This window comes from Cervus elaphus, chromosome 21, assembly GCF_910594005.1.
Source record: "Cervus elaphus chromosome 21, mCerEla1.1, whole genome shotgun sequence".
NCBI lineage: Eukaryota > Metazoa > Chordata > Mammalia > Artiodactyla > Cervidae > Cervus > Cervus elaphus.
The window spans coordinates 27,500,660-27,508,397 of record NC_057835.1 but is presented as its reverse complement, the minus strand read 5'-3'; the positions used below and the strand labels follow the sequence as shown (position 1 = coordinate 27,508,397).

Below are 7,738 nucleotides of genomic sequence, written 5' to 3'. Positions count from 1 at the left end.
AGATTAGAAGATCAGCTCCTCACAGCTCTCTACTTTTTAAATCATTGCCCAATTCCGAGGCAGCCCAGAAACAGAAATGATGAGTATGGAGGCTTTCTGACGTATGTCCTAGTCTCCAGATAATAGCTGTTATCTGTTTTGCAGGAAATCAAAGTTGCCCTTTAATTTCCCCTCTGGATAATACACTGATATATTTTTATCCTATAGCTTATTAGAGGATATTAATCAGTTGCTGACATATATGATGACTTCAGAAGCATAAAACTCAATATATATGTAAAAGAAGTTACCAGGACTTCCCTGGTGGTCCATTGGCCAAGACTCCAAGCTCTCAATGCAGGTGACCTGGGTTTGATCCATATTCTTGCCTGGAGAATTCCATGGACAGAGGAGCCTGGCAGGCTACAGTTCATGGGTTCACAAAGAGTCGGACACAACTGAGTGACTAACACTTTTACTCTCACTTTTTTTCCACTTTTCAGAAAACTAGGTCCCACATGCCACAGCTAAGACCGAGCACAGCCAAATAAATAAAAAATAAAATAAAATTAGTTACCTGGTGGATGAAGAAAGTTTTCTAAGTTGTGAGTTGCTTTTTCAAGGCAAAGTGAAATAAAGATAAAGAAATAAAGACTCCCCAATGCATACGAATGCCATCAGGTTGAGAATGTGACTACCTTATAGTAGTTTCCTACAGAGAAAACTCATCATGTAATTCAAATTCTTCCACTTTCACCCTAGGAAAATATTTATCTTATACCCACTCAATTTTCATGAAAAATGTATAACTCATTGTTGCAAAGCATGAAGGAAAATGAAGACGGAAACTTCCATTTTGAAAGAGGGTGCCAAGATAGGCAAGTGCCAAATTATTTCACATCTCAGTCCTGTCTTCAGACTTCTTGAAGTACCAGTGTGTTTACGAAAGATACACTCTCTGCAGAATGAATGGTGTCCTTACATTGAAATATCATGAAACTCAACCTTTACCTGGCATTGCTGAAGAATTTACCATCAGAAAGAGAGAATCTCACAAGTATCACCCAATTTTGATTCCATTTTCCTTTCTCTTTTCATCTTGAATCCTTCCTCTATGAAATTGAGTTGACTTTTAATTTTCCTGCCAAGGCCTATATCTTTCAACTTCAAATGTCTCAGGCCCATAATTCCATTTGATCAAGAGATTCCCAGCTTCTAAATGTTCCAAATCACCTGTTATAAATTGACAGTTCAGAGTTTGAGATGGATTTGCAGAGAGAAATATTGCAATCAAGTGGTGCTCATTTTCCTCAGCCTACAATGATGACTCTTAATGTGTGAGAGTGTACAGTACTATTTAAGGTGCCCAAGAAGATAAGTTGACAGCGGTTCCTGGAGTTTCTCCAGTTCTAGTTGCAGAATGATGCCCTGTCCAGTAGCCCCTGTGACAGCAGAAACTGGACCCCTGGATCCCTCCACCTCTAGGACATTGATTGTGGCTCTCAAGGAAGAAGTGGGCCATCTGCCAGGTGCACACAGACCTCCAGGGAATCGCACTGGTGAAGGCGAGCTGGGAGGAGCATTAGGACAGGACTGGGATCCTGGCTGGAGCACCCCAGTTTGCCATCCCCCTTTCCTGCCATCCCAGCCTGCTTTTGTCCTGTGAGAGTCTCTGGAAGGACAGGGAGAGTCCTCTGGCCAGAACACGTTCTGCTCTTGCCTTCTGACCATGAACCTTCATCAGTAATAGGCTTCCCTAGGGGCTCAGCCAGTAAATAATCTGCCTGCGTTGCAGGAGACTGGGGTTCGATCCCTGGATCAGGAAGATCCCCTGGAGAAGGAAGTGGCAACCCACTCCAGAATTCTTGCCTGGGAAATCCCGTGGACAGAGGAGCCTGGTGAGTTATAGTCCATGGGGTCACAAAGAATTGAACATGACTGAGTGACTAGCACACACTTTCACACAGGCAGAGAGCTATTCATAAGTAGAATACATTCAAATGCTTTAAAATCAAAAGTGCCATCAGCCTTTTAGGCTTGCCCTCCAGTCTCATGCCTGAGCATATCTTAGCTGCTTGGAAATTATTGACAGCTACCTTTCAGAACAAGCGTTTTGACTTCAAGAGGCATGCAAAGAACAAAGAACTTGACATCAAAATGCCACATTGCAAAACGAAGTCAAGTGTGGGGAAGAGGAATCTAATTTTGATTTAGATTATTGAATATACAAAAAAGTACAGCCCTAATTATCTACTCCTCTCCTAAGGAGCAAACATTTTTTTTTCTTTTTTTGGGGGATGCTTAAAAAATATGGAACACTTCACGAATTGGGAGTCATACTGCTGCAAAGGCCATGCTAATGTATCTTTCCAATTTTAGTATACATGCTGCATTTTTTTTCTTTTTCTTTCTTTTTTTTGGGCAACATCCTGCAGCATACAGGATCTTAGTTCCCTGACCACGGATCAAACCGGCAACCCCCGCATTGAAAGTTTGGAGTCTTCCCTTCTCCAGGGGATCTTCCCAACTCAGGGATAGAACCTAGGTCTCTTGCACTGCAGGTGGATTATTTACTGTCTGATCACCAAATGAGGCAGCTCTCTCCTCTCTTCTATGTATTTGTTTATTCGATCATTTCTCCCTTTTAAAAAAAATATGTATTTATTTACTATTTGGCCATGAAGGGGCTTAGTTGCAGTTTGAGGGATCTTCATCACGACATGTGTACTCTAAGTTGAGGCATGCATGTGGGATTTAGTTCCCTGACCAGGAATCAAACCTGGGCCCCCTTTAATTGGGAGCATGGAGTCTTACTGACTGGAACACCAGGGAAATCCCTTCAGTTTGGATCATGTATATTTGTTTCAGATGTTGGGCCCTATGTGAACTTAGTTTAAGGGGCCTAAGATTCAACCCCAAGCTCTGAATGGAGCACAGAGCACCCTGAAGTGTGCGTGGGAGCCCAGGGGGGCTGATGATGCATCAGTGGGAGCGGGCTTAGTCACAGCCTCTCCCCAGCCGCCTCGTGCCACCAGCCCACACAACCAGTGTGTTTGTTACTTGTGGGGCTGCCAGGGCTCTATGCCTCGGGGAGTGCTCTCTGCTCTTACTTCTGTTTCCTAAGCACTCCTTTCCTGCCATGTGTCCCAAGTCACTTCAGTTGTATGCAATTCTTTGACTCCACTAACTGTAGCCCACCAGGTTTCCCTGTCCATGGGATTCTCCAGACAAGAATACTGGAGTGGGTTGTCATGCCCTCCTCCTCGCAAAGAGGATCTTTGTGAACCAGGGATCAGACTTGTGTCTGAACCAGACTTGTGTGTGAACCAGGGATCAGACTTGTGTCTCCTGCATTGTCAGGCAGGTTCTTTACCACTGAGCCACCTGGGAAGCCTTCCTTTCCTAAACATATACGTAATGAAGCACCAACTCCTTGTTGCCCTTTTTATTGAGAAATGAAGCACTGTATCCTTAGGTTTTATTCCAGACATAACAGGGAATACGACAAACACAGTCCCTCAAATCCAGAAGTATATTTGTTAAAAAAAAAAACACAAAACACTAGTTTTTCCAAATAATGGCTGATGGGTTCAATTACATATTGGAAAAAGTTCAAATGAGGTTTTTTTTAATAATTGAAAGGACATAGATTTGTTTGTACTTCAGGGCTTTTTTTTTTTTTCCATCTAAGAGGTTTTCATTTTATAACTTGAACTTTAGAAATGTAGAATGTTGCCACATTCTAGAAGATTATATTTAGTACTAACAGTAAGAGGCATTCATTAGGCTCTCAAAGTTTGCTCTGTAAATGTCTATTATGTGAGTCAGAACACACTGTTTCATGGGCAGAAAGAGTGAGATTACGCAGGGAATGACTGTGTTTAGGAAGTAGAATTAGGCTGAGCAAAAGACCTTTTGTTTTCCTTTGGAAGTTTCTGCTAAGAATCTCCAAGGACCTTATACATCTGAGCAGCTGAAATGGATTCAAGTGCTGGCTGCCCTGTGCCTCCCTCTGCATGGGAGGGGGGCCTATAGAGACCAGGCTCCCTGTATTCTTTCTCATCTACTCTCTCATCTCCAAACCCACAACCCCTTGCAGAACTGAGATGAGAGTTAAGACCACCCTGGAGTGGGAGGGCTTTGGTCTGAATTATTCCCACACTGTATGATAGTAGAGCTTGGGAAGACACTTAAACATTCGAAAGCCTCAGTCACTGTCTGTACCAGGGGATAACAGCACCCCTCTGATAGGAGCTCTGTGTAGTTGATATGATATACAGTGCTTTGCAGGGGTCGTAGCGCATATTAATACTATAGGGTAAACAAACGGCAGCTCAGGTGAGTTTGGAAGAAACTCCAGACTTCAGGCTGTTCCTGGATGTCCATAAAGAAGTATCTTGGAGGAATCCCCATCAGTCCAGTGGTGAGGACTCTGCGGTCTCACTACTGTGGCCAGGGTTCAATCCCTGGTCAGGGAATGAAGATCTTGCATGCCATTCAGAGCAGCCAAAATATAAATAAATAAAATGAAAAAAGCATGGTCTCTATGTAAAAAAAGAAGAAAAATAGTCTTGAGTATCTGTGTATACTGCAAAGAAAGAATGCTCATAGGGTCAGTCAACAAGCTCACTGCCCGTTAACACTGTTTACAGACTCACAGTCTCCACTCAAGAATTTTGTGCATCAAAGCGGAGTCTTTTCTGCTATGTGAAAGCTTATTTCCTCTTGTGAAATCTTCCATGTTGATGAAAATGAACTTTATAGAAGAGTACTATAAAATTTAGAGCAGTGGGGCTGTCAGTTGAGAATGAACCATACCTGTTAGAGAGCTTGTCACCTCAACTTCAGTGTTAGGTGAATAATCTGAAGTTCTGCAAAGTTATTTCTGGTGATGAGTTAAATTCTGCCTCCCAGAAATGGGCAAAGACCTTCTCAGGAGCAAATCAGAAGAAATCTCCTTGCTCTGTTATGTTGTTGATGTTGTTTAGTCTCTAAGTCATGTCCAAATTCTTTTGTGACCCCCATGGACTGTAGCCTGCAAGGCTCCTCTGCCCATGGGATTCTTCAGGCAAGAATACTACAGTGGGTTGTCATGTCCTTCTCCAGGGGATCTTTCTGACTGAGGAATTGAAACTTCATCCCCTACATTGGCTGGTGGATCCTTTACCGCTAAGCCACCAGAAAAGCCCCTGCTCCATTGTGTAGCTGACTTCAAAATATTTACAGGTCACTTTCATATATATTATAATAATCTGCCCACTCCCTATGACTTCAGGCCTTCACTTCCTGAAGTTTGTTCCACTTTCCTTTCCATCAGCTTTATCTGACATTCTAAGACACACAGAGAGAAGAAATTTCAGTGGTCCTAGCCCAGGAAACTATCACCTCAGCTGTAACGGTGTAATAAGAGTCCTCAAGGAATCGCCAACACATGCCCTGGGAATACTCGAGACCTTCCAGAAAATACCCTCAGGTCTGTAACTCCATGATCTGTAAATAAACGTGATCATCAAGGCCTTTTTTGTATAATTATATCCATCTGTATTATGCCAATGACCATCTACCTTCATTGTTGCCAGGAAAACCAATTCAGACTTCATGTTGGAACTGTTTCTTTGACTTGCTTTCCATTGCTTTTGTTATTATAATCATACAAAATGGCCTGCCTCAGAGAATCCTGCCCCTCTGACAGACTGTTCAACTAAGTTAGTGCCTTCCTTCTGAACTCTGTCTGCCTGTGGACACAGGAAAGAGGAAACTGATACATCCCCTTCCTGATGTGTCTGCAAATATTGGAGATATTGGAAGATTAATGGCCTTTTTACTTCGTTTCTGAGGTCTTCCCTGGTGGCTCAGATGGTAAAGAATTCGCCCGCAATGCAGAGAACCCAGGCTCGATCTATGGGTCAGGAAGATCCCCTGGAGAAGAGAATGGCTACCTATTCTGGTATTCTTGACTGGCGAATTTCATGGACAGAGGAGCCTGGTGGGCTACAATGCATAGCGTCCCAAAGAATTGGGCATGACTTAGCGACTAAGTACAAGCACATAAAATCTAGTGTACATCTCACTCTATCTTTTACTTTGTTTCCTCACTTTCTGCATCTCTCATCTATAAAAGAACTTGATATCCAGACCCCAGAAGATGGTTATTCTGAGACACTAGAATGCTATCTCCTTGATCAGCCTGCTCTCATAAAGTCATATTCCTTGCCATATCACCATTTTAACAGCATTTAACAATCCCTGGAAAATGTCATAAATAAAAAGCTCACTAGCAGTATCATTATTTCTCTACATTCACTACTTCTCACATTGTATACAAGGATTTTTCACACCCATCAATCCTCTAATTCTCTATGAACACCAACAGAGTGACCTACAGTTCGATTATGATGCCTCTGGCCACCCTATGCCACAGGGTAAGGGCTCAGGCCTGTTAGGTAGTTAGAATAGGAAAAAAGAGTTCAGAATGGTGGTGGCTAAAACACAAGGAAGGGGAAAGCTCGTGAAAATAGAACAAAGGAAGGTCCAAGGACTGGAGTGAGAACCTCAGGTGGAACAAACAGCACTCCTGGCTAGCCCAGTTTACATAGGACAGGCCTAGGGGGAGGAGAAAAAAAATATAAAAAAAGGAGCCAAAGGGCTAGGGGTCTCTCCCTCTCTCTTCTCTTCATGTCTTTTGGGTTGGCATACCCTCATGCCTCAAGGATGTATTTTCCTTTATTTTCTAAATAAAACTGAGCTGTAACATAGGAGCTGTAACAAGGTCTGTCTGAGGGCTGTTGCTTCAAATTGTTGTTGTGACAAGACAGAACTGAGGAAATTACACACTCCCACGACAAAAGGGTCTTTTTTTTTTTTTTTTTGCAGGTTCCATTATGATAACATGATTGATTGATTAAATAATTGGTTAATGGGAATTGAACTCAACCTCAGCCCCTCTGCCCTCTCAGAGGCTGGAAGTGGAGAGGGATTAGGGTCCAAAACTCCAACCCTTTAAAGGGGAACCCAATCCATACTCTAAGGGGCTTTGGGAAGTTTATTAACAATGAACCCAAGTGTGATTGAAGGGGCTTGCCATGGGTAACAAAAGATGCTTTGTCACCTTTCTTGCTCCATTCCAGAGCTATTTCAAAGTCCAGGGATGAAAACCAAATATCATAATAAAAGATGCCCCTATCTCCATCACCCTTAGGAAATTACAAGGGTTCTAGGATCTCTGGCCAGGAGGTAGGAGTGAAGACCGAGAAATGAAATATTTCCTGCCATATCAGTAAACAAAGGATGTCACAGTTATCAGCAATTGCAGCCACTGTGGAAAGTTAGATGGTGAGCCCTGAGAGGACTCAGAAAGGAAGGAATACCTGTGATCTAGCAGCCATCAGACTGCAGCCACTCCCCCACGGGAAGCTCAGGATGTGAAAACACATCTCATTCCAGACAGTTGAGATGCGTACCAAAGGAATGATTTCAGTATGCCCAGACTCTTGTATCTTCCCATACACAGAAAAGCTCCGAATTCCTTAACTCAAGACACCTGGTTTTCTTTAATTAACAATAATCTTTTGATGTTCAGACTATGTGCTCTTTGTGGAAAAACTTCTATATAACTTGGCTCCTCCTCTCACCTCTTTGGAGCAGTTCTCTCAGGGTCACTTGAGATGCTGCCTCCTGGGCTTGAAGTTCTAAAAATTCCTGCTAACTAAAATGTAATTCTCAAGTTTCAGGTTGTGAATAATTTTTTAAGTGGACAAGA

General features: G+C 42.7%; 1 pseudogene; it reads right to left on the bottom strand.

The window, feature by feature from the left end:
• Positions 1-2,283: 2,283 nt before the first annotated feature.
• On the bottom strand, positions 2,284-2,372 carry LOC122679695 (annotated as a pseudogene).
• Positions 2,373-7,738: the final 5,366 nt, after the last annotated feature.